We start from the raw sequence: 27,852 nt of genomic DNA, 5'->3' as shown, positions 1-27,852 counted from the left end.
TTTGCAATACGAAGGGGTTAATTAATAATCTTGTTGTGCGGGATCCTTTAGGGAAGAGCGACCATAACATGATAGAATTCTTCATTAAGATGGAAAGTGAAGAAGTCCAATCCGAAACTAGGATCCTAAATCTAAACAAAGGAAACTACGAAGGTATGAGGAGTGAGTTGGCCATGATAGATTGGGGAGCTTCATTGAAAGTCATGATGATGGATAGGCAATGGCTAACATTTAAGGAATGAATGCATGAATTGCAACAGTTATACATTCCTTTCTGGCTCAAAAACACAAAAGGAAAAGCGGCCCACTATGGCTAACAAAAGAAATTAAGGATAGTGATGTAAGAAAACTACTAGGCACTTGTTCTAAGCGTTAACCAAAGCTTTAATCAACTATTTTACAACATGGAGGTCTAGTTGTGTCCTTCACTAGTTCCTGTTAAGAATGTTCTGCGCAAGCTGGGCCCGTGCCCGAGTATTTATACTCTCCCTGGACAGCGCCACCCGTAGGCCACTCAGTATTAATTCAAAAGTCTTTCTTTCATGAATGACTGATTCATGTCAGATAGTATTAGATCCAAAGAGGAGTCATATAAAGTTGCCAGAAAAAGTAACAAGCCTCAGAATTGGGAGCAGTTTAGAGTTCAGCAAAAAAGGACCAAGAGATTGATTAAGAGGAGAAAAATAGAGTATGAGAGTAAACTTGCAAGGAACATAAAAGCGGATTGTAAAAGCTTCTACAAGTATGTAAAAATAAAAAGATTTGTGAAGACAAATGTAGGTTCCTTACAGTCAGAAATGGGAGAATTTATAATGGGGAACAAGGAAATGGCAAAGCAATTAAACAAATACTTTGGTTCTGTCTTCACAGAAGAGGACACAAATAACCAGAAAAGCTAGGGAACCAAATGTCTAGTGAGAAGGAGGAATTAAAGGAAATTATTATTAGTAAAAAAATAGTGCTAGAGAAATGAATGGGACTGAAAGCCGATAAATCCCCAGGGCCTGATAACCTGCATCCCAGAGTACTAAAAGTGATAGCCGTGGAAATAGTGGATGCACTGGTTGTCATCTTCCAAAATTCTACAGATTATGGAACAGTTCCTGCAGATTGAAGGGTGGCAAATGTAACCCCACTATTTAAAAAAGTAGGGAGAGAAAACAGGGAACTACAGTTAGCCTAACATGAGTAGTAGAGAAAATGCTAGAGTCTATTACTGTATAAAGGATGTGACAGCAGGACACTTAGGGCTCGATTTTGCCATTGGGGCGGGCTGGGGGTGTGTCAGCCACTTTTCATGTAAGCCACCCGGCTCCAATTTGATGTGGGAAAAATATGCGATTTTCACTGAATTGGGCAATTGATTTCCAGTGTCTGGGAACCCCTGGCCCACTTAGTCTTTCCATCCTGAAAGTCGCCTCTGATGACATCGTCAATACTGCTGGATTTAAGGCCTGCAAGCAACCTTGCTTCTTCTGCAGACTGCAAACCTTATGCACTTTGCTGTGACAGATTCTTCCAGCCAATATGTCCAGCAGTAGGCCAAAGTCTGCACCAAGGTTCGATGACGCCACCCTGAAAGCTCTGGTGGAGGGAGCAAGAGGAAATAAGGAGGTGCTCTTCCCTTCCTCAGGGAGGAAGAAGCCTCCCCAGCAGACAAAAGATGTGTGGATGAAAGTGGCCCAGCAGGTCAACACTTTGTTTAAATGCCGCAGAACCTGGCTGCAGTGCAGGAAGAGGTTTCATGACCTTCTGTGCACTGGAAAAGTGAGTATGACTTTCCCATCACCCTCAATCTGATCCCCATTGTGTAGGGGTTTCACAAAATTTCCCCTATTTTCCCTGAAGATTGAAAAGATTGGTCCACATCGTGGACGAAGAATTGGGTGATGTGACTTGTCTACAATGTTTCAAAATGTGCCTAGAACCGCAAAAGACTGTTCTGAGATGGAAAGAACGTGGACAACACGGGAGTCGTGGAGCTCTGTGGAAAATATTCACACATCCGAAGACAGTACTTTATTAATAAAATCGTTCTCTGGAGTTTGGGCAATCACAAAAGGTTTTAAAATGGCCACAGAAAGCATGGCAAAAGGAGCAGCAAGGCAGCTCGAGTTGTCTGTGTGAAAAAGTGGGTGGATACAGGGGCTGTGAGTCAGACCTGCCAATCAAAGGGAGGTTCCCTTCAGAAGCACTTGAAGTTGTTTATTTACATAAGAGATTAGCCCACTTGAGAAAACCGCAGGACTATCGATTTGAAACTGCTTCTCTTTACATAGCCATTCAAGGCATTCACAGACAATGATAGACTGAAATCATGGAATGGATTTCGATTTGCAACCCTTTTAAGAATTGAATGGGTTTAAATCACCTAGCATTCTGGACAATAGGGCTGTTGCATTCTCTTTTGTTTTAGCCCAGGTGAACTCCGGATGTGGGCGGGATCATTTTGGCCCCACAGTGCAGACACTAACCCAGTCCAACCACTTTGAGTTAGCCAATCACAGCTTTTCTCTTGTGAATTGGAACTTTTTGGGCGTGAATTTCCCAGACAGGCAAACAGCAGAGGGGGGAGGGGACTCACAAGGTATATATGATAGCTCCTGAGAAGCTATCGCTCACTTTACTTCCTGGGACTACAGGTGAGCCTCTCTCTCTCTCTCTCTCTCTCTCTCATTTCGCTGGACCACATGTGAGCCTCTCTCTCTCTCTCTCTCTCTCACTTCGCTGGACCACATGTGAGCCTCTCTCTCTCACTCTCTCTCTCTCTCTCTCACTTCGCTGGACCACATGTGAGCCTCTCTCTCTCTCTCTCTCTCTCTCTCTCTCACTTCGCTGGACCACATGTGAGCCTCTCTCTCTCTCTCTCTCTCTCACTTCGCTGGACCACATGTGAGCCTCTCTCTCTCTCTCTCTCTCTCTCTCACTTCGCTGGACCACTGGTGAGCAGAGTTTCTGACTCCTCAGCAAAGCAACCTAGTAAGGAGTTGGGGGATGGTAATTAAGGGGATATTGCTAAGATTGTTTAATTAACATTGTAGTCACTTACCCCTCGTTTTTACCATCTGCATTCCCCCATTTAAGCAATTTTACTGTAATTACTGTGTTCATGTGGTATAGTTTGATATTTGATTATAGTTTCTTTTAGTTAATAAAACTTGATTTTTCTCTCATCCAAACCATGTGTCCGTTTTAATATCGTTAATTATAAGTCCTGCAGTCAGAACTGGAAGGTGGGGTAGCGATTCGAAACCGCTGTTTTAAAATTGGTTAATTGGAAATTGGTCAGATTGCAGGCAAAGGCTGCAGACCAGGTGAATTATCTTAAACCAGTTTAAAGATGCCCCCTTACAAAATGGCGACCGTGGCAGGACTGCAGGCCATTTTTGATTTGATGAGTGGTTTGGATCTGGAGAAATTACGAGCTCTTGTTTCTCTCATTTTCAGTATGTGGGTAGCCCTGCGAATTTTATCGGCAGTGTGTAGGCTGACTATCGGGGTATAGGTGGCTGGTTTAGGAAGGATGAGATGAGGGAGCAGGAGGAGGTTAAGGAGGCCAAGAATTGGGAGTCCCAGTTTGAAAAATGCCAGGCATTTGTAGAGCGCCTGGTGCAGGAAGTCACTGAGACCAGGGAAAGTGAGATGAGACTGCGGGAAGAGAATGCCCACCTCATCTCAGAAGTAAAAGAGCAGGAGGAAAGGTTTAGGGAAGTAAGGACAGCTTATAAGCTGGCCTGCGCCCAAAGGTTTAGTGAAGCAGATCATGGCCCCTGTAGGGCAGAGATAGAAAGCCATAATGTGGCTTTAAAGGTAGCAAGGGGAATGATTTGCATGATCAACCCAAAGGCAGGTCAGCTGGATTTTACTGGCAGCCCAAATCAAACCGCCCCAGAGGCAACACCCAGGGAAAGGCTGGCTAGGGAATTAGAGATCCTAAGACAGCAGCCCACAGCTCCGGGTTCTGAGGAGCTCTGGCAGCAAGGAGGGGTGGACAATGGGGTGGTAGGAGAACACCAGCAGGTCCCGCTAGGCAGGCGGGGACCAGGACCAGTGTACCCCCTCGGACAATGGAGGTACGGTCCGCCCGTGAGGGGTGAACCTGAGAATAGGAATCCTCAGCCCACAGTAGGTACAAGTTCACAGGCAAGTGCGGTGGCTTGTGTGGGAGGAGGAGCCATTCCTGGGCAGAGTAAGCTGTTTAAGTCAGAGAAGAGGGAAGGAGAGTTCTGGGACCCTTGTGGAGCAGGTCCAATAGCAGAAATCCGGGACAAGGGAGGCACAAAGGGGATAGTTTTGGCCCCAGACCAAAGGCAGGTCCAAAATTCCACATTTAAAGCCACCCAGGTAAGGGAACATGAGTTTGCTGTCCATGCAAGTTCAAGTTCACAGCCTATAAAGACAGGCACTGTGGCTTGTTCTAAGGGAAAAGTTGTCCAGCCCACAAATTGGGACACTTCCCTACCCCAGTGGGACCCTAGTTTTGGCAAAAGTTTGAATTTGAAATGGTTAGGTGGCTTAGGAACAGAGAAACAGAAGCCTGGGATCGGAAATCTGCAGGCTGCTGCCACTCCATCCACTGAAACTGCTCGCGCAGATGCAGTTCCCCAGCCCGTACCCCCAGCGGATCCTTTTCAGTTTTCCCACGCAGGCGCGGTCACGCGCCTGATGGGAGAGTTTTGCCAAAAGGAGGGCCGCGCAGGCACAGCCGCGCGGCTGAGGGAAGAGGTTTCTCAACACCGGGTTCGCGCAGGCGCAGTCGCGAACCTGGAACCCCCAGCGACTCTTTTCCTCTGCGAGGCCGAGCATACAGGCGCAGTCGGCCGTTTAAAGATCCCCACTTCCCAGAATAGACGCGCAGGCGCAGAAGCCTGCTTGGAAGACCCAGCGGTTCTTCCAACCTTTTTTAAAGAGACCGAATGCGCAGGCGCGATTACCTGCGCTGGTGTAGCAGTTCCCCAGCCCTTTAAAGAGTTTGTTCACGCAGGCGCAGTCGCCTGCGGCACCCCAGCGGCTCTTCCTAAGTTTTCCCGCACAGGTGCAGACGCCTGTTTGAAGCCAGAGGCTTCACAGCCTCTGCAGCGGGACTCCGAGGAGAAGGTCTACGCATGCGCAGTTGCCGGCGGGACCACAGCGGCTCTTTTTCAGGAGGTTTGTGCAGGCGCACTTGCTTGCTTGAAGACACAGGCTTCACAGCCTCTGCCGCGGGACTCAGGGGAGGAGATCCACGCAGGCGCAGTGGCTTGTTTAAAGGGACCAACTTCCCAGCCCGCGTCCAGAGTGGTACCCCCCATGATGTGGGACCCTGGGGGGGCATGGATAGCAATTCCTCTTGCAGGGGGGCTGGTAACAGGCTTTGGACATGGGGGAGAAGGTTCCCAGCCAGCTAGGGCTGCGACCCTGGCTCAGGGTCCGCCAGCCAAAGTTTCCCCCACTGAGACGCCCCTCAGAAGGTCTCAGTGGGTCCGCAAGCCCGAGAAAAGATGGTCACCCACTTTACAGTGGAGTAAGGCGGGCTCCTGAACCAGGGAGAAGCCAAAGAAGAGAGGTCCCATACCAACAGCCATAAGCTGCGGGGGACCAGAGACAGGAGGCAGTCCAGCTTCACTGCAGCCAGCAGCAATCTGCGACAGTGCCAGAGATTAGCCTGGCCGTCCGGAGATGGGCGGCATCTGTATTATAGCTTTGGTGTGCATATAGCGTGCTTTTAAGGTGTATTTTAAGTTTTGTTGACATAACTAGTTTTAAGTTTAAGTGTAAAGAGTTTAAGTTTACATGTGTGCCAAATGTTTGCATTTTGGTCTGAGGTCAAGGGACCCGACCATGTCTCCACCTAAGGCAGCAGGTCAGTGAGACCTGGCTGCATGTCCTTTTAAGTTTTTGCAGGAGATTGGAAAATGAAGCAGCCATGTTCGCCCAGCCTGAGTTGGGCATCGAATGAAGATACGGATACGGAATGTTGGGGATCACCTCGCCACTGGACGAATCCAGGAGACCCCGCAGCGATCTTCAGGAAAAACCGGACAGGGTCCGGAGGAACTTGCCTACTCCTCCTACGGGGAGGAGATGGCCCCAGCTGGATGGGGCACAGCCCCCAACCCAGCACTATCCTGACCGAAGTTCACTTGCGGGAGACCGCGCTGTTGAGGAGTCATGATGGGGAAGCGCTGGCGCCTTGTGAAAGGGACGCGTTCCTTGGGAGTGGGTGGTGATGGCCTGGGAAAGATTGTATAAGGGAGGGGGAGACCCAAGAGTCGCATGGGTGTGGTCGGGGGAGGGAGGAGCTCACCCGGGGGCCCACGGGCAAAGAGGGTAAGTGTGGCTGGGAAGGATGAGTGGGTGGCCGGATCTGGGATCCAAGTTTGTGTGGGGCCAGGGAGAGCCGCCACACAGGCACCCATCATTTTCTGCAGCCAGTCGAGGGAAGGCGGGAGGGGGAGGGACTGGGAGTCGAGATCCCATACTCCCTGGTCTCAGTCTGTGCCAAGGTAATTTTAAACATAAGGGGTACCCCGCCTCCACAAAGGGACAAGGGAACGGTTCGGGGCTGGCGGAGCAGGCTGGTCTGTCAATCCATTCTGCCTGTTTTAAAGTTTAAGACGATCATAGGGGGGTGGAAGGTACTTTTACTGCCCGGGTGGGAGGAGCAATACCCACTCAAATTTTGCGACCCATCATCGGCACGTGATGGTCAGGGTTTTATTTAAGCATGTTGTTTCAAATGTTTCATGTTTTTTTGTATTTTGTGTTACAGCCCCAAGTTGAGCAGAGGCGTAGGATCCTCTCCGTGCTTGGGATCATTTTGTGACAACTCCAAGTTGAGCAGAGGCATAGGACCCTCTCCGTGCTTGGGATCATTTTGATTACATTTTGTAATAAGTTACAATGTAAAAGGTGTTTGTAAATTTGGTTTACATTGTATAATTTTACAAGCATGTAGGGGTATGAGGCCCCTTATTGTAAACAGATGTATCTGTAGGATGCCTACCGTACCATGGTTTTTCTCAAATTTTAGGGGAAAGGATGGTTCGGGGGATCAGCGGCAGATAGCTATTAGGTAAATACAGGGGATGGTTGTTTGTGAGGGGGTCTGGAAATTTTGCTCACTCCTTCGAGTTGATACTACAAGCAAGTTGGGAGTATCAAAAGGAGGGAATGTAGGGGTTTTGCAAAATTTCCCCTATTTTCCCTGAAGATTGAAAAGATTGGTCCACATCGTGGACGAAGAATTGGGTGATGTGACTTGTCTACAATGTTTTAAAATGTGCCTAGAATTGCAAAAGACTGTTCTGAGATGGAAAGAATGTGGACAACATGGGAGTCATGGAGCTCTGTGGAAAATATTCACACATCCGAAGACAGTACTTTATTAATAAAATCGTTCTCTGGAGTTTGGGCAATCACAAAAGGTTTTCAAATGGCCACAGAAAGCATGGCAAAAGGAGCAGCAAGGCAGCTCGAGTTGTCTGTGTGAAAAAGTGGGTGGATACAGGGGCTGTGAGTCAGACCTGCCAATCAAAGGGAGGTTCCCTTCAGAAGCACTTGAAGTTGTTTATTTACATAAGAGGTTAGCCCACTTGAGAAAACCGCAGGACTATCGATTTGAAACTGCTTCTTTTTACATAGCCATTCAAGGCATTCACAGACAATGATAGACTGAAATCATGGAATGGATTTCGATTTGCAACCCTTTTAAGAATTGAATGGGTTTAAATCACCTAGCATTCTGGACAATAGGGCTGTTGCATTCTCTTTTGTTTTAGGCCAGGTGAACTCCGGATGTGGGCGGGATCATTTCGGCCCCACAGTGCAGACACTAACCCAGTCCAACTACTTTGAGTTAGCCAATCACAGCTTTTCTCTTGTGAATTGGAACTTTTTGGGCGCGAATTTCCCAGACAGGCAAACAGCAGAGGGGGGAGGAGGCTCACAAGGTATATATGATAGCTCCTGAGAAGCTATCGCTCTCTTTACTTCCTGGGACCACAGGTGAGCCTCTCTCTCTCTCTCTCACTCTCTCTCACTTCGCTGGACCACAGGTGAGCCTCTCTCTCTCTCTCTCTCTCTCTCTCTCTCACTTCGCTGGACCACAGGTGAGCCTCTCTCTCTCTCTCTCTCTCTCTCTCTCACTTCGCTGGACCACATGTGAGCCTCTCTCTCTCTCTCTCTCTCACTTCGCTGGACCACAGGTGAGCCTCTCTCTCTCTCTCTCTCTCTCACTTCGCTGGACCACAGGTGAGCCTCTCTCTCTCTCTCTCTCTCTCTCTCTCTCACTTCGCTGGACCACAGGTGAGCCTCTCTCTCTCTCTCTCTCTCTCTCTCTCTCTCTCACTTCGCTGGACCACATGTGAGCCTCTCTCTCTCTCTCTCTCTCTCTCTCTCACTTCGCTGGACCACAGGTGAGCCTCTCTCTCTCTCTCTCTCTCTCTCTCTCTCTCACTTCGCTGGACCACAAGTGAGCCTCTCTCTCTCTCTCTCTCTCTCTCTCTCTCACTTCGCTGGACCACATGTGAGCAGAGTTTCTGACTCCTCAGCAAAGCAACCTAGTAAGGAGTTGGGGGATGGTAATTAAGGGGATATTGCTAAGATTGTTTAATTAACATTGTAGTCACTTACCCCTCGTTTTTACCATCTGCATTCCCCCATTTAAGCAATTTTACTGTAATTACTGTGTTTGTGTGGTATAGTTTGATATTTGATTATAATTTATTTTAGTTAATAAAACTTGATTTTTCTCTCATCCAAACCACGTGTCCATTTTAATATCATTAATTATAAGTCCTGCAGTCAGAACTAGAAGGTGTGGTGGCGATTCGAAACCGCTGTTTTAAAATTGGTTTATTGGAAATTGGTCAGATTGCAGGCAAAGGCTGCAGACCAGGTGAATTACCTTAAACCAGTTTAAAGATGCCCCCCTTACAATTGTCTCTCCTCACCAGCACTCAGCTTTGACAACCTCTTCCTCCACATCCCACTTGACACTGACATCCCTGCACCCTTACCCATTCCCTCACTCTCTATGGTCACATTTACCTAACTATTCGACTATGCAGTCCTCACACTCCCTATTGCTGTGATACTATGAAAACAACTTACAAAACACAGGGAGGGCCCTTGGTCTTGCCACCTCACTCCATCTTTGTCTCCTTCTAACCATCAATGATATGGATTCTCTACACTCACTTCTTCATTCTCACTCAAACTCCACTTGTCCACCTCATTGCAGGAAAAGAGAGCTCACAATAAGAGGGAAAGAGCAAGGACAGGAGGAGGGCCACCCTCAGTAGCCCAGCTCACCCCCTGGGAGGAGGTGGCCCTGGAGATTGTGGGATTGGAGGAGGATGTGCAAGTGGGGGATGGACAGACGGGTGCATCAGAGCAAGCTGGTGACAGAACAGTTTATCCTCTATCTCATTGACATTGCATGAGTCACTGATAATGATTCTGAAGCTCTGACAGATGGACTTTTGATCATCTGCAATATTCAATGTGCATGTAAACTTGGCCTCACATCTCTGACTCTTTCCTTTACTCCCCCACAGGACCATCGAAAGCCCCCGTCCCCACTATCCAGGAGGAACAACCTGAGCCTCCAAACTCCTCAGAGGAAGCTGCAAACTCTGAGGGCGCAGCGTCAGCAGAATTCAGCGCACCCAGCACCAGTGCAGACACTCACACCTCGGTGGTACCTTCGCGTCACCTGGTGCATCACAGCTCACAAGTGAGCATCAGCAGATGGTGCAGACAGGGACAGCAGTGGAGAGTCCTAGTCGGAGGGCGCAGGACACTTGCCAGCTCAGCTCAGCTGCATGTCGAAACTCTGCCTCCGGGTCCATCCAGAAGTAGAGTGGTGCTGGAACTCCAGGAAGAGGTGCAGGAGTCTCTGGCAGGTTTTGTCTCCAGGGTCGCTGTGAGTGTGGAGCGAATGGAAGGAGTCCATTGCTAACATGAGCAAAGCCTTTGTGGAGGCGTTGGCACATGAATGCATCACCATGGAAAGGATGGCAACCTCCGTGGAAAGGATGGCTACCTCCATGGTAAGGCTGGCTGCCATACAGGAGAGGATGGCTACGGTAGAGGAGAGGATGGCTACGTCCATGAAGGAGCTTAGTCGCCAGGGTATGGAAAACGTGGTATTTGTTCAGAATCGACTGACATCCCTTGGGGACCGATGGTCAGCTCTTGAGCAAACAAACCAGACCTTCAGGCAAGTCCTCGGGAGTAGGACTTCCAGTACAGAAACGGGTCCTCATGACTCCCCTGAATTGCAGGAAGGTGCTGTCAAGCCACTTGCTAGCTCTGAAGTGGAGCTGACCCATGAGAGGGATGTTGGTGGCAGACAACAAGGAAGTGGGGGCTCCTCTCCAAGCGCTCACATGACCAGGCCACTGCACAGCCCTCGGTCAGAGCCCCACCAGAGTCCCCACCCAACTGAGATTGGCATCTCAACCCCTGCACAGCCGCAGGAGCAGCAGACTGTTGCTGAGCCCTCACAGGTTCGCAACCACAGAGGATGCCCACCAAAGCTGTCGAGACAGGAGCAGCAAGAAAGTGAGCAAGGGGCCTCCACATCTGCTGGAGCCACAGGGGAAGCACCATGTAGGAGCACGCGTAAGAGCAAGATAATGCACAAGTAGTCACAATGGTAGTCACTTGGGTGAAATGTTATGTTTAATGTTGAAAAGCCATCAGTTGGTTATTGTCATTAAAAATTCTGATGTCAACTGTTGAAGTTGTGGCGTGTGTCATATCGCTAATGGGACTTCCACATTGAGGACTTAGGATGACTTGCAATTGTCAGTATGGTGGTCAGAGTGGTAGGAACCACAGGTTCTTGGCCATTGTCGATGCTCTGGTAAGAAGCTGCGAGGCAAAAGTGCTTGATTGGCTAGGCTAATCAAATCTGGCCAAGATGAGTGCATGCCTTGCATCCCAGGCAGCAATGTGCTCACATGCTGTTGGCGCTGGTTGATGCACCTCTGCAAGCTGGTCGTTGTCGCTCTCCTCCTCCTCATCTGAGGAGGCTATGTGATGAGCCACTTGTTCCTCAGGCATCTGCAAGCCACAATGTTGTGCCATGTTGTGAAGTGCACAGCAAACCACGATGATTCTGGAGACCCTGGCTGCTGAGTACTGCAGGACTCCACCTGATCTATCCAGGCATCTGAAGTCCATCTTCAGCAAGCCGATGGTTTGCTTGATTATGGATCTGGCGGAAATGTGGCTGGAGTTGTAGCGCTCCTCAGCTTTGTTGGATGGCCTCCTCAATTACGTCATTAGCGATGTCTTCAGGGGATAGCCCTTGTCTCCAAGTAGCCATCCGTTAAGTTGGTCTGACGGACTGAAGAGCAGAGGCACACTAGACTGGCGCAGGATGAAGGAGTCATGGCAACTGCCAGGGTACTTGGCACAAACATGCAAAACTTCCTTCTTGTGGTCACATACCAGCTGTATGTTGAGGGAGTGGAAGCCCTTGCGGTTGACAAAAATACCTGGATTGTGATGGGGTGCTTTAAGGGCCACATGTGTGCAGTCAACGACGCCCTGCACCCTTGGAAAGCCTGCCAGATTCTCAAACCCAACCGCACGCGCAGTTACACTGGCTTGATCTTCGGAGAAATGGACGTGATTGTGCGCGATGACAAAGAGGGCATCGGTCACCTGCATGATGCAATTGTGTGCAGCCGCCTGGGAGATGCCACTGATGTCTGCTGCTGATCCCTGGAATGATCCTGAAGCAAAAAAGTTGAGTGCGGTAGTGACTTTGACGGCCACTGATAAGGGGTGTCCACCTGCTCCTCTGGGCTCCAGGTCTTGCTGCAGCATTGCGCAGATGTCACCCACTACCTCTCGCGAAAGTCTGAGCCTCCTTTGGCACTGCTGCTCAGTCATGTTGAGGTAGCTGATCCTCTGTCTGTAGACCCTGTTTGGAGGGTATCTCCTGCGCCGACGGGCTTCCGTGCGCTGGCACCTTCTGGCCTGTGCAGCTTCAGGTGGGTGAGCAGCAGCTTGGAGCTGCTGTTGTTCAAGGTTCTGCTGCTGCCGTGGCTGGTCTTCGTCCGAATCTGATTTCCAGGAGGAAAGGAAATAAATGGTTCCCATTCTTCTGGTATATGCCTCAGTTGAGGAAGCACTCATTCAAGGTGGGGAGAGGGGTTTCCCAGGAGGTCACACTGGAGATGGGTGTCAGGCTCCAAACTTCCACAGCAATGAGTAGGCCTGCTAAAAGTTCCCCCAGACCTGAGACAACAAAGTTTTGCCAGCTGCAAATGATGATTGGTGAAAACTCCTTTTTAATGGTGGAGCTGCAGCTGTTAGTAAGCAATCCACTTGTGAGGCCGCCAGGATTCACTGGCATGTTTCAGAGGAGGCGTGCAGCACGTGGGAAAACTGTTAAAATCAGAAAGGCTTCTCAAAATGGGATTATAGAGGCACTTAACTGGTTGTTAAGAGCCTGAAGGGCCATCCATTAAGTTGGTCTGGCAGACTGAAGAGCGGAGGCACACTAGACTGGCGCAGGATGAAGGAGTCATGATGGAGACCGGGTCAGAAAACTCGCATGTGGGAAAATTGCTCGGAGGCGGGATGGAGGTGGGATCGGGTCCACCCGCCAGTTTTTGCGATTTTAACACCTCACACGCCTCCAATCCTGTCTCCCTGGACCTGGCAAAATCGAGCCCTAAGAAAATATCAACAGGATTAGACAAAGTCAACATGGATTTATGAAAGGGAAATCGTGTTTGACAAACCTACTGGAGTTTTTTGAAGATGTAACTGGTAGAATAGATAAGGGAGAACCAGTGGATGTGGTGTATTTGGATTTTTAGAAGGCCTTTGATAAAGTCCCACATAAGAGGTTAGTGTGCAAAATTAAAGCACATGGGATTGGGAGTAATATACTGGCATGGATTGAAAATTGCTTAACAGATAGGAAACAGAGAGTAGGAATAAATGGGTCTTTTTTGGGGTGGCAGGCGGTGACTAGTGGGGTACCGCAGGGATCAGTGCTTGGGCCCCAGCTATTCACAATATATATCAATGATTTGGATGAGGGAAACAAATGTAATATTTCCAAGTTCGCTGACGACATGAAACTAGGTGGGATTGTGAGTTGTGAGGAGGATGCAAGGAGGCATCAAGGGGATATAGACAAGTTGAGTGAGTGGGCAAATACATGGCAGATGCAGTAAAACGTGGATAAATTTGAAGTTATCCACTTCAGTCGGAAAAACAGAAAGGCAGAGTATTATTTAAATGGTGCTAGATTGAGAAATGTTGATGTACAAAAGGACTTGGGTGTCCTTGTACATCAGTCACTGAAAGCAAACATGCAGGTGCAGCAAGCAGTTAGGAAGGCAAATGGTATGTTGGCCTTCGTTGCAAGAGGATTTGAGTACAGGGGCAAGGATGTCTTACTACAGTTACACAGGGCCTTGGTGAGACCACACCTGGAGTGCTGTGTGCAGTTTTGGTCTCCTTACCTAAGAAAGGATATACTTGCCATAGAGGGAGTGCAACAAAGGTTCACCAGACTGATTCCTGGGATGGCAGGATTGTCGTATGAGGAGAGATTGGGTCGACTAGGCCTGTATTCACTAGAGTTTAGAAGAATGAGAGGGGATCTCATTGAAACGTATAAAATTCTGACCGGACTAGACAGACTGGATGTCAGTGAGCCTGCGCATTATGTCAAGAGCCTGGAGAAGTCCAGTTCCAACTGGTGTGCCATCATCCGGCACAGCATCAAGACCATGCAGTCAAACATGGAGTGAGTAGTCAGCTCTATGTGCACTGCAGGGGGACCAACAGCAATGGAGCCTCCGGTGACAGCTCTGACAGCTTAGATGAAAGCTCAGAGTGCTGCCACCTTGGCTCTGGGGTCCACAATCTCCTCTGGCTTACAAATCCTGAAGGAGAACATGGATAGAGGCTTCGAGAGCAATGTTTCCTCTAATTTACTTTTTGGCCTGTGTGCGCCATTCAAAATTTCGCGCATGTGTGCGCCATTCAAAATTTCGCGCATGCACGTTTTTTAAATTTAAAAGCCGGCTCACCAACCACATGGGTCTTGCAGAGCACTGCGCGGCCATGCAGCTTAAAGGGAACGTTGTTCGAGAGCCTCCCAGCATGTCTGCACTTGGTTCTCATGCAGAGCAGTGGGAGTGTTGAGGCTTAGCCTCCTGAGAGTGGCATTGGTTCTGTGGGAGTGGCTCCTGCAGTGCTCTCTCAGGATGACAGCATACCTACTCCTCTGCCATCAACTCTGCCAGTGCCCTTGTTGCTGCCACACAACCAGCTGGGCCAGATTGTCCTGACGAAATGAGTCCCGGCAATCTGCAGCCGGGTCATCAATAGCTAGAACTCCTCAAAGTCGCCCACCACTGTCATCCTGAGCGCCCTCAGGAGAAGTTCAGCAACCTTCCAAGTCCCAAGCTGTAATCACTGGGGAAGTACCTTGTAGGAGCACTAGAAGAGGTAAAATAACACTCAAGACAGGCACTAGAGCTTTGCACTAGTGCGATTTTGTAGATATGTAGCAGTGATATAACCATTTGTGAAATCAAAAATGGAGTCTGTTGGAACTAAAATTCTTTTGTTTTGGTATAACAGTTGGTATTCATAATCTTAGTGATGTACAGCCCAGAGCGAGTTTCAAGAACATCCATGAAGTTGTACTCATTGAGGGCATTGAGATGTTGGGTGTCAAGACTGGGTCAGATGGAAGGAGGGAGTTTGCTGCTCTGGATAGGGGAAGGATGGCTCAGGAGAATCTCTCTTCAATCATTTGTTGCCTTACAGCTCTGGCAGCTCATGTACTGCTGAGCTGTGCTCTTCTTTCTGCATCATTCAGCTTCTCATCCCGTTCCTCATCTTCCTACTCCACTTCTTCCCCTGTGGCAGCTACAAGGCAATTCCCCTTTGTATAGCAAGATTGTGATGCATGCAGTATAAAATTATGAATCTTGAAATTCGCTCTGGGCTGTACTGAAAGATACCTCTGTTCCTGAATATCCACCTGTTGTAATGCTTCCTGCGCCCTTGTCCCCTTTGCCATATTCTTGTAACCTGTGCAGGTCTTTGCTGGGTGGAAAATTGTGGACGGCATGAATTCCTGATATGTGCTCCCAGTTGGCAAGGCTCTGGACCAGGAGCATAAACCCATAAATTTACCTTTCACATATATTAAAAATATATGTTAAGCGAGAAAGAGCAGAAGGTGAAACATTCTGGTATCCTTTCCAAGCAACAGTCGTTTTCACACAAATTCCAGTCAACATTTGGAGTAATTTAAAGCCAAATCACCACATTATGGAATCATGTACAGAAGTAGTGAAACTGCAGACAAGGTAAAGTCAACAACCATTTAACAATAGGATAAAAACAAATGAGACTTTTTTCTAAGGATACTGTAATTTTGACAATAAGTTTTATTTAACTTTGCGACTGGGTGACCTGTAGTCAAATATATATAACACATGGAGGTTTTATATCGCACTTTTACTTTGCTAGAAAACAAATTATGCAACTTAAAAGACTAAAATTCAAAAATTAATGGCTACCTCAAAATAGTTTGGTCAGGCTGCAATGTAGGCTGCGATTTCACCTACCGAGGTGGGTCCGGGGCGGCCGGGGTCGGTGGTGTGGTACAACCCCGCTGCCGGTTCCATCCCACTCTGTGAAAAGAATTTTACGTTGATTGGGCTTGTTAAGCCCGCCCAGCGCGTTTCCAGGCCAATTGAAGGAAGCAGGTCTGATGACGTCACTTGATGACACGTCATCAGCCGGTTTCCTTAAAGGGACCATGCGCAAATTTATTTTAACAGATCTGCTGTCAGCGTTCTACAGCATTGAGGTGCTGCAAACATTGACAAGCACTGCACAGAGGTGCACAGCTGCACCCAGTCTCTCCCATGACTCCTTCAATATGCTTATGGAGGGAGTCACAGCACGCAGGGAGGTCCTCTTCCCTTCCCCTGAGCAGAAGAGATCTCCCCAGGAGACCAACGCAGCCTGGTTGCACATTGCACAGGAGGACACAAGCAGGGATGTTGTTAGGAGGACCAGGCTGCAGTGGCGCAAACATTTCAATGATCACAAAACATTACTGCAAAGCCACACTCAGCCTCATCCTGCTGTGCCACTCATCACATTCCCATCACTCTGCCTTCCCTACCCTACTCCTGCACATCTTTACTCACACCAACTTACCTTGCACCTCCAACCATTCCTCTCTATCTACATTATCATTTCCCCATCTCACTAGCCACCCCTCACACTCACCCTCATCCTACTGCAAGCATACTAACTAACACACAAGGGTAGGCACTTGGGTGTTTTAGCCAATGTCCAAGTGAAGTTTCTGTTAATGTGGTGTCAAACATTGAAATCTTTATTTTCAACACTTTGCATTCTTGGACAGATTTGTATGCACCTTTGGAAGTGGCTTACTGAGTTGCAGTGAATGGTGAGACATAACAGTACCAACCCCCACCCGCCCCCTCCCCCCATCCACCACCGCAATGGTGATGACTGTGAAAGGAATGGCCTGGGCATTGTAGGGATGCTTTATGGTGTTGGTGTGGGGTGGTGCCAACCTAGCGTATCATATGGCAGCCAGGGTGTATAGCATCAAGTGAAGTAAATCTAGCCATGGTGAGGCCATCCCTGGCATCCCAGGCAGCAATGTGGTCAGATGCTGATGCCTTGTGTCCTGTGCAGCACCAGCTGATTGCGGAGAAGGTTGGTGTTGTTGTTGGTGCTGCTGGTGTGCCTGGTGCTGCTGGTGTTGGGGCTGATCGTGGTGGGATTCTGAGGATCAAGGTGAGATTTTTTCAAGGGCAACAATGCTGATGGAATGATGGCAGGTGAGGTTGAGATGACAGAAGCGATCTGTCAATGGTGAGAGGGGTTGTTCCACTGAGGTGTCACTGGGTAGTGAGTTTGCTCCAAACACTTGCAAGTTGCATAAAGCTCAATCTGTCTTCCAACTGCAGTAAGCAACAGCTTCTAACCTTGGAAAGTGAACACCTATGAAATGGGAGCTTTTATAGACCATTTGCAGCTGTCAAGTAAAGAAAGCATCCCATGCTGACACAACACCCTACCTCCTTACCTGACGTGATCCCCGAGCAGTGAGGAAGACATTGGCAAACTCTAAAAATCTAAAGGTAAGCTTAAAATACTATTTTATTGCCTCTTAACAATCTATCTAATGATCTAAATTGCCTCCCCTGCCGCTTGGTGTTGGGTCTGCTCAGCGATGACAGACCCGACATCTGGGAGACGAGCGTGGAGGCGGGTTGACAGCGGGTAAGAAAAAAATTCCCAGCTGGCCTGCCACCAAACGCGCCCATTGACCCCCCCCCCCAGCCAAATTCCCCCCCATAAATATTGCTTCCAGTGTCAAAAATTGACAATTTCACCTGTGCTGCACTTCAAAGCACTCTTGATGGGGAAAGAGATGACTGCCATTGGGGACTTGTTAACTTGGGATTTTCTCTGCTGGCATGCAGCCTTTACCAACTATCACTCCTCAGGGGGATGAACAAACTGTGTAATGTTTATACTAGTTAAGAACACATGAGTGGCTTGATAGCTGCTTGAGAACCATCCGATGGTCATTATTGGAGATGCATGATTGCCTGATACTTTTTCATTACTGCTAATTAAATCTTTTCCACAGAAATCACGTCACAAAATAATGGGTTCCTGTATTTCATCAGTGATTAGGGAAGATCAAGGGGGTGAAATTGGATGCCTTGGCGCCGCTAACAGGGCGCAAATGGCTTTGCGACCGGGCGCAGCACTGACACCGACTCCTGCCATATATAGCGGGAGTTTTGTGGTGGCACTACAGCATTGTGCCCCAATCTCCTTCGCCCGGAGACCGCATCGCCCTGGTAGCGCCGCGGACCCAAATTAACTTCCGCCTACTGCAGCAGCGCCAGGCAAAAACACCGACAGCTGCAGGAGGCGTGCATCGGTCGGCTGGCTGCTTCGCGGGCGATGATTAAAGGTGAGGTGGCTGAGGTAAGTAAAAAAAAAGTTACCTTTCTTGTTTCACTTTTTTTCACAGATTCCTGCCCGCGATCGATCAGCCCAGCACTCTGCTTGAGTGCCGGGCTGATCGCGTTGGATCGTGGCTGCGTTGGTGGTCCAGGTAGGTAATTTTTCTATTGCAGAGCCTGTAGTGAGGGCCCTTCCCTTTAAAGGGAAGGAACCTTTGAACGTGGCAGCACTGCACGGCCCAGTGTGCAGCACTGCTGAGGTCTCCGCCCTGCTTGCTGCCCATTGCACTCCAAGAAGGAAGTGGAGCGCTTGATTTAGCGCTCCATTTCCTTCTTGTAACGCAAAACTGAATCTTTTTAAAGTTTAGAAACATTAGCACCTGGCGTTAGTTTTCCAAACTTTTAAAATTTAGCGCCCCACAAACGGGATTATAATGAATTTCTCCCCCCAATAATTTTATTTTCTAGGAAAAGTAGACTTTCAGCCACAAATGTGTCTTAAACTAACTCAACATTAACCTTGACTCATAGAGTAGTCCTTACTGCAGCAAAGCATGTGTTCCTCACATTAGCCATCCTGCAGTTACTTTGAGGAAAAACTGCAAATTTAATCCTAATTAACGCACGTCTTTCTCCAGTTGTGTGCAGTAAACTTGAGCTCAATGGTAACTGTTCAAATTCATTCCACTTTTGATCTTTATCTTTTGATATTTATAATGGCAAGGAGATTTTCATCCAATCTATCTGAAGTGGATTTAAAGTAAAGTTCAGGAGGAGAAAAGATTGTGGCTTTAACCTACTACATTGTTTTTGGCATGGGCATTCCACTAGCAATCTTGTTGCCTTTGTCACACATATTTAGTAATCTGCTCTTGAACACATTGGTGAATCTTCTGACATTGCTTTGAACATCTCAACAACAACAACAACTTACATTTATATAGTGCTTTTAACGTCATAAAATGTCCCAAGGCACTCCACAGGAGCGTTATCAGACAGAGTTCAGCACCAAACCACATAAGGAGATATTAGGACAGGTCAAAAGCTTGGTCGAAGTGATAGGTTTTAAGGAGTGTCTTAAAAAAAGACAGACAGGCAGGGAGACGAAGAGGGTTAGGGAGGGAATTCCAGAGCTGAAAGCCTAGACAGGTGAAGGCACAGCAGGCAAAGGAGGGGTAAAGGAAATTGGGATGCACAAGGGACCAGAATTGGAGGAACACAGAGTTCTCAGAGGGTTGTAGGGCCAGAGCGTGTTACAGAGATAGGATGGTCGAGGCCATGGACACAAGGAGGAGAATTTTAAATTTGAGGCATTGCTGGATCGGGATCCAAGGTAGGTCAGCGAGCACAGGGGTGATGGGTGAATGGGACTTGGTGCGAGTTAGGATACGGGCATCAGAGCTGGCAGGGTTTAACACCATGCACTTGCAAACAAGTTACCATGACACAACTCCCATTCAAGTTATGTCCATAGCTATATATCACAGATCACAGAAATCCCACAGTGCAGATAGAGGCCATTTCGGCCCATCGAGCCTGCACCGACACATATCCCACCCGATCCCCGTAACCCCTACACCAACACATATCCCACCCTATCCCCATAACCCCACGTATTTAATCCCCCTAACACTAAGGGTCAATTTATCATAGCCAATCAACCTAACCTGCACATCTTTGGACTGTGGGAGGAAGCCGGAGCACCCGGAGGAAACCCACGCAAACACGGGGAGAATGTGCAAACTCCACACAGACAGTCACCCGAGGCCGGATTCGAACCCGGGTCCCTGGCACTGTGAGGCAACAGTGCTAACCACTATGCCACCGTGCTGCGACTTTTCTCTTTTCTCTTAAATCGCTATATCTATTCTGTAGTTAATCATTTATTCTCTGACTCTTTTCCATTAACTCAGGGTTCCCCCGCTCTCTGTTTTCTCTACCATTCTGTTCCTCCTCCATCCTATCCACACTTTTGCTGACAATTCCATTCTACATTCATTAACCCTCTATCAGCATCAAGCACAGCCAGATGCAGAGTAAAGCTCCTTCTGCACTGCTCCAAAAATGGGCCTCAGACCCAACCTAAGAAGAGCACCCCTAAGGAGATTGCGAATGACTGCCTATATGGGGTAGTTTTGTGCTGTGGTCCCAAGCCCACTAGAAACTGGATTGGGACTAGACCCTTAAGGTCAGTGAACAGCAGAGACTTTGGTCCCATCAGTTTGGGCTGAATTTGATCCTAGGTCGCAGAGGTGAAAGTTCAGTATCTGATTCCTGGTTAAATGTGGAGTATAGGCAGACACATAAGGAACAGCACTAGGCATATCTTAGAATGAGATATCAACCTAGTGAAGCTACCACACAGGGATGCCTACATGCTGAGCACCAAAATCAGCCGCTGAGACAGAGCTAAGCAGTTCCACAACCAATGGATCAGACAACGCTCTGTAGCCCTACCACATCCAGTCGCGAATGATGGTGAGCAACCAGGGATTAACAGGAAGAAGAGGTTCTAAGAACACCCACCATCCTCAACCATGGTGAAATGCAGCATGTGAGAGTGCAAGAGACAAGACTGAAGGTCCAAATATGCCATTCTTTATGCCCTTCCTCCTCCCTAGTTCCCCACAGTCTCCTACTTTAACTCCATTATTATTCCTGCTCTATTAATATATTAATGCTACATTGGCTATTGCTGACATTTCAGGTGGGTTTACCAAATCAAGTTTTAAAGAAATACTTCCATATATACAGTGCCTTTCATGTCTGCAGGATGCCTCAAACTGCTTCACAGCCAATGAATTCATTTATAAAGTATAGATGCCAATGTTTTTGTAGGTTAGTGCTGCAGCCAATTTTACAATTATAGATCTGTAAATTGTTTGCATTTAATGTTCTTTCCTTTTCCCATTATTAAGTTAATTTCCTCCATCTGAAGCATATTTCCAAATACAGACAGCAGACTGATAACCTGTTCCCTCTGCCTAGACTGAGGTTTGCCTTAGCAACGCTGGGTGACTCATCTTCAATTTTCCCTTGTTAGTGGGCGGAATACATTTCTTGATGCTTCCCTTTGATAGTCCAACTGAGATCTGAAGTTCCCATTCTGTGTGGGAAGGCTACCACTGACTGGTAGAACATGTTGGTATGATCAGGTCAGCTTTTCCATTTTTACTTTGTGTTTATATTAATTCCCTGACCATGTATGCTGCAAACATCTTAGAATATAGCAATCATAAATCAATTGGTGCAGAATGAAATCTACTAGATATTTTCTCCTTTTATGATTATTTAAAAATCATCTTACCATTTAAGTTATGTAGAATTAACTATTTGAGCTTATTCTTTTTGTAAAAGAGGAGACTGAGGTGATGTAATTGGAGTTTTCAAAATTATGAAGGTGGGCTTGATAAGAGTCTTTAAGATTTTCATGGGAATTGAGAATTTGGATGTCGGAAAGTTCTTCAGTTAAGCACAGAATTTGAGAACCGGGGCACGCCATTTAAATTTAAGTTTGTCAAAAGTAAATAGTAAATTTAGGTAACTTTTTTTAGTGAGAGGGTGATAGAGTTTTGGAATAGAGTTGTGGAGGGTGGAACAGAAAAAAGGATTCCTAGTAGAAAAAAAGGGCTACTAGTTCCAGAATCATAGTTGGAAACTGGGTGGTTTAGAAGGGTAGACTAGATGGACCAAAGGTCTTTTCCTGCCTAAAACATTATTATTACTATATTACTAAGGATTGAGAAGGCCGATCTAATTAAATTGTTCACTATGGTGCAGGTTTCACAATCAGTGAACATATGTGAAATATTGGGAAATTAGAATTAAGAAGGGAAGTCAGATGAAAGTTTATTCACTGAAATGTTAGTAGTGTTATGGAGTATGTTATGTGGGAAGGTGATTGAAGCAGATTAAGTGAATTTGAGAGACAATTAGGTGCATGTCAGGAGTGAGAAGGAATTGGAGGATATAGTGAGGTGAAAAGGTGGGATTAATCTATGAAAAAGTGATTGAACTATATTTATTTTGGTTCCTAAAATGTCTTAGTTCTTATGTGGTTACCAGAAAAAATAGTCTAGCTTTTAGTTTAATTTATTCAATGGCCAGTTTTAATTAAAAAGTGTTTTTTGTTTTACATAAATTTCTACATTTTTATTATTATATAACACAAATGATATCTTACCCTTGGAAGATTAAATTGGTTACATGATACATGTTTTGCAACACACTTCATTAAATATTGTAATGTACATAATTCTAAGCATTTCAAAACATCACTCATCATTTGTATTTAAATCAATGCACTTCCATCTCAGTTGAATGTCATTCTGTATGTGGGCTGTAATACTGGGAATGTACTTCTGCATTTTGACACTCTGAAAATAAACCCTTAAATTAGAGGCTAAATAAAACTTTAATTACAGCCTCTCTTACTAATGCCCTCCCTCAGTAGAAAGAACTCAAGTAAAATTGCTGGGGAAATGCAACTTAGTTGACAAAGCAACATCCTGAAAACATTACATTTTCTTGAATCAATTAGTCACTAGAGGTCTATAGTTGGCAATCAGTACAAGAATGGTGTTCAAAAGTATTATTATAAAGCATCCTACAGGCAGACAAAAGACTGCATATCATCATCCCCTTGTTGCCCCTTTAATTATGCTGTAAAGATGCTGTGATGTACCCTGTAATAATTCAGATGTAATATTTAAGTGGTGAGATGATCTGAATCAGGTCTCACAGTAACAAAACTACTGGTGTCACAGACACTATTGTTTGAATTGCCAGACTCTATGAGGATTGCCACAATGCTTTCCACTGCTAACAACTGCATTATCATTAATCATATCTGTTGATAGATAATGTTTGTTGGATATTAAACTGGTTGGAGTTTCAAAAATTGAATAAGACACTTTAATTCAATCTTATTTTTAATTTAGTAATAAGAAATATGTATTGCAACTGACTGCACTTGTATTAGATACATTTCTGCTTAATGGAGCTGTAGAATCCAAAAGCATTTCCATCCACATTCATTGTATCGATTCCTGTTAGCTGAATTATCATAGATAATTCTTGTTAAACTAGCCCCGTGCCTGCTAATAATGAATTCAAATGCATTTTCAGATCTTTTAGCAAGTTATTGGTTAATAATTTATCACCCAGAATATATCTTGCTTGCAGCCCAAATGAAACAGTTACCTATATAACAGAAATACAAAAAGAAAATACTGCAGATGCTGGAAATCTGAAATAAAAACAGAACATGCTGGAGAAACTCAGCAGGTCAGGCAGCGTCTGTGAAGAGAGAAACAGAGTTAACATTTCAGGACTTCCGACGAAAGGTCATCGACCTGAAACATTAACTCTGTTTCTCTCTTCACAGATGCTGCCTGACCTGCTGAGTTTCTCCAGCATGTTCTGTTTTTATTACCTATATAACAGAACCATTTTTGAATCATTGTCAAACTGCAATAGGTGAACTATAATAAGAGCATAAAATAGTTTTCATATTTAAAATCTTCCATTACAATTTTTCAAGCAACAAACTATGCAACCAAAATATATTTAATGCATTATTGTGAATTTTAGAAAAGAAAAATCTTCTTAAAATATCAAATAATTATTTAAGCTATTCTGATGTGTTTAAGTTTTGAATTTCTAGCCATGGTAACATCTAATGAATAGCATTTAAGGAGAGAACCCATGAAAATGGCACAATTTACCAGTTATAGGTTTAACTATAAACCTTCTTTTGCATGTATTACTTTACTTTAGCATTTGCCTGCTTTGGTGTTTTTCCCCCTCTTTGTCACAACCTCTTTTCTTTGACCGGGAGAACAGATATGCAGGCTGTAGCCGCCTCCAAAAGTATTCTTCTCCCTACATTAACCAGCAGAGCCATTTTCCTTCCCACAGTGAGCCATCAATTTTGGTGTGTGTGTTATATCCACAGCAGGCACTGTAAATATGCCGATTAACATTTTTATACAATGGCATAGGTTTAATTTGAATTAAGTTTCATAGACAATGTCCCCTAAAGACATGCAGAGCTTAACATTTCTAAGTACATTAGTAACCATTTCAAGGCTGTCATTGGAAGCCAGATGAAAAGTGTGTTATGAATGGGCTCTTTTATATATGCTTTCCATTGGTGAGGGAGCCATAAAAAATATACTTTCTTTCAGCAGCTATGACAAATGAAACAGCCTTATCAAAGGATTCTATTGGCATTGATACCGTATAGTCTTGTACATTTACTCTGCACACAGAATTTTCTAGCCTGTCAGACTTAGATCTAACCAGACAAATGTCAGTTCTAGGAGAATGGACATATTTGAAGCTGAGATCAAATTCAATATATTCTATTCACGGGCTGTCTACAAAGTAAGTACATTGAAAATTCAAATATCTTAACCCATTCCTGTTACCAGTCCAATGGCTTTGAGAAACCTCACCCTAAAGTACATATATTTCCTAACCACTCCCATAAAAAGTCATTTATTTTAACAAAACAATCATTTCAAGGAACAGTGCCATTCTGTGCTTTTTGCCCTTAGACTGAAGGCTACAGTGATGCTGCCAGGCAACCTGCTATCTTCATTTCTCCTTCACCTACACACCACCCTAACGTATGGGCAGACTTAACAACACCAGCAGGGGTAACCAGGTATTGATGGTACTCTAACTTGCTCCATGTAACCTTGGGAAAATGAGTCATAATTTCAGGGTTAGCAAGCTGCACTGGAAATTGCGAGCAACTCAAGCTAGTTTTTAGTACTTTATGTGACAGGAGTTTATGACCAGTGGCCACAAATTCAATGAGCTGCGCTTGATGGTCACTGACTCCTGCAGCATCATGTATCTGAGTTTGGCAAACACGGCCAGTGTCCAGGACCAGCTCCTAGTGCACACTGTCAGGCTTGAGGTTGTGACTCACCAGTGTCAAGCTGCAAGGGGCGGAATTGAAAGGCAGAAATATTCAGCTGTTGGAAAGACATTAGGCCACTGAGACTTCCTGCTCATCAGGATGATGTGAGGGTGATGGAGAGACGGAAACAGCTGGCCCTGGCAGGGAGAATGAGATTGTCGCAGCAGCCTTCCATCTGGGAATGGCGAGCACTGAATGGTTCTGCACTTGGATTTGATAGAGTAATTTGCGTAAATTAACTTTTCTTGGATGTGTAGACAGGCGACTTGTGGCTCACCTCCCACCAACACCTGCTGATCATCTTCCAGAGCTGCATTTATACCAGAAATATCATACAAGAAAGGCACCACTGCTGCAGCTCCTAAATGTATATAAAAAGTGTGCACATGCTTTGAATAACCCCTCCCCTCACCTATATGTTTTGCATACTTTTTTAAAAACTTCCCAAAGACATACATACTAAATTGATGGCCCCGAATACCAATAATTTGCTTTAAGATTTTGAATCAGCCAGCCTCAATACTCAAGTCACTCTGTGAATGTCATGTGCACAATGAGATATAACAGTTGGAAGTGAGTGAGCTGAAAATGGTCCAATTTATGTATTAAATATGGTCTATTGGACATAAAAGGCACATTTATGAAATTAAGCCAACAAGTCACATGCATAAGGGAGACAGTGTGTGATTTTGCAGTGACTTGTGTAAGAACTGATGAATCAATATGCGCATACTTTTTACTCAGAAATCTGTAACTTATAGCTATATGATAAATGCCATAACTATTAGGCTGCTCTATATCTGTGATGGAAATAAACTGTGTGGCTAATTCTGAACTTTAAAATACCTCCAAGCAACTCAAAATGGCTCTGGCAGAAGCTGGTCAGATATAATGTGTGGACTTAGAAACTGGGGAACTGCAGAGAAATACATGGATTCCTCTATCCCCTCAAAAATTCCAGAAACTCAGAAGAATTTCTGTCATTAGATTATATAACTTCAAAACTTGCTTACAGTCTGAAATGTTTTGCAGCAACTTTAGTCCTTAGTTTCAATTCCCGGCCATTCTTCCCACAATATAAGCCTTCAATGAAGTGATTAATTAATAGGGTAATACATAGAAATCAGGTGTAGACAGTTTGGTGCAATCTTTATAAGGTAGTGCTGCATTTGATTTTGACAAAACAAAAAAATCTGAAGGTGAAGAGATGGTGAGGATAGAAGCAACAGTGTTGTACTTTGAGTCTGCAGTCTCAAAATCACTTTTGGCTATATTAACAAGCCATGTTTAATGCATTCATATGACATTCCCTTGTCTGCTATTTTAACACAGGTTTTAACCCATTTATTTAAAACTGGTTAACAACTGTGCTGAGATTGTTGTTAGAGGAATGTCATACAAATATGTTAGATATTCCTATGCTAATATCTCCAAATGTCATTTCTGTGCTTGTATAACCAAAAGACATAAACTTCCACTGGATGTTGCCTAAATAATGATTGTGCTCCCAGAACTGAATGTTGCTAGGGAAAGAATGCCTTATGAGTGGGTTCTTTGTGCCAGACAGAATTATGGGCCACCTGTGTACTTTTAAAGGTCCTGCAAACCAACATCTGTAATTACCTTCCAAATAGCATGTGTGCTAGGCACTGTCATAAGAAGTGTGAAAGTGTATTAATGTCACCAGTACTAACTTTGCCCAGGGCAGTAAGAAATTAAGTAACCATAGTACTCAGAAATCTTCATTTTGTATATCAATATAGTGGAGGCTGCTTTTACAGAACTCATGCAGTAAAAGTCTGCTAAACATGTCCCTATTTGTTTACCATGTAAGTGAATAGAATGACGCTGCTTCTTAGAAAAATTTCTACATCTTTAGAGTGCAGATCTGAACACCAATCTTGCATTATTTAATCCTTAAACAACAGATCAGTTATAAAACTGAACAATCTTTACCTACACATGCACTGATTTTAAAACAAAATGTTTTTAAGTTGTCCTCCAGGCTCAGGACCACAATCGGTCCTAATGAAGGGAAATGCCTGAAACATTAACTTGTTGCTTTTCTCCATAGATGCTGTGCCTGAATTGCTAAGTATTTCCAGCATTTTCTGTTCTTGTTTCAGGTCCCCAATCCTTGTGCAAAGTAGACAATTGGTTTTAGGTCAACTCACAATCTGAAGATGCAGCAAATGCAGCAATTTATTTTCATCAAAGTGCTTTTGAATTACTTTCTATTCAATTTGAAGAATGTGGCAATTTCAAATTTAGCTGCTTATTATAACCAAACTCAAACTTACTGCTTTCTCGGTTCCATCAAAGTGTCAATCTGTAGAACTCTACCTTGCAATTTGGTGAAACACCCAATAAGTGAAATTTGGATGCAATAAATTTAATTTAATTGTAAAGTGGTTTGCTATATAGTTACTGCATCCATTATAAGGCATTTACAGTTGAGTTGCAGCCTGGGTGAGAGTTGGGCTAATATATAGCTAGTTCAAATACTCTATTATTTTCAACATTCACAGATTAAAACTCCAAGTTTTGCATTTCTATTCACTCCTTCCTGATTTATCTTAGCTTCTCTACCTTTAAAAAAAACATTGGTAGAGTCCTGTACTATTGGCTTCAGTTCTTTCAATTTGATTTTTCAATTTTAGAAATTCCAATCATTATAACCATAACAATTATACACTGGTTGTAGTATTCCAGTGGCACAAAAACACACAATTACCATTGAACCTAGCCATCATTATAAGGTCCATACTGTTAATAGTTACAGGTTCACTTCTAAACATTTCTGCCCATTTTAGTGGTCATACTGATCCGTTAACATACTAGAATCTACTGTAACAATGTCATGCTCAATATTTCGCAACTGAAGCACAATTCCAGGTAAACTTCTTGTGATAGTCA

The 27,852-nt window shown here is 45.1% G+C and overlaps 1 protein-coding gene across 1 annotated transcript in view; it reads right to left on the bottom strand.

The window, feature by feature from the left end:
* grm5b (glutamate receptor, metabotropic 5b) overlaps window positions 1-27,852 on the bottom strand; it is a 953,934-nt gene that overhangs the window by 924,724 nt on the left and 1,358 nt on the right. The gene's annotated exons all lie outside the window — the stretch shown is intronic.

The sequence above is a fragment of the Somniosus microcephalus genome, chromosome 10 (genome assembly GCF_052327205.1).
Source record: "Somniosus microcephalus isolate GS21.2 chromosome 10, FLI_Smic_1.0, whole genome shotgun sequence".
NCBI lineage: Eukaryota > Metazoa > Chordata > Chondrichthyes > Squaliformes > Somniosidae > Somniosus > Somniosus microcephalus.
Note: the sequence above shows the minus strand (reverse complement) of the source record. Positions and strands in the feature narration are given on the sequence as shown.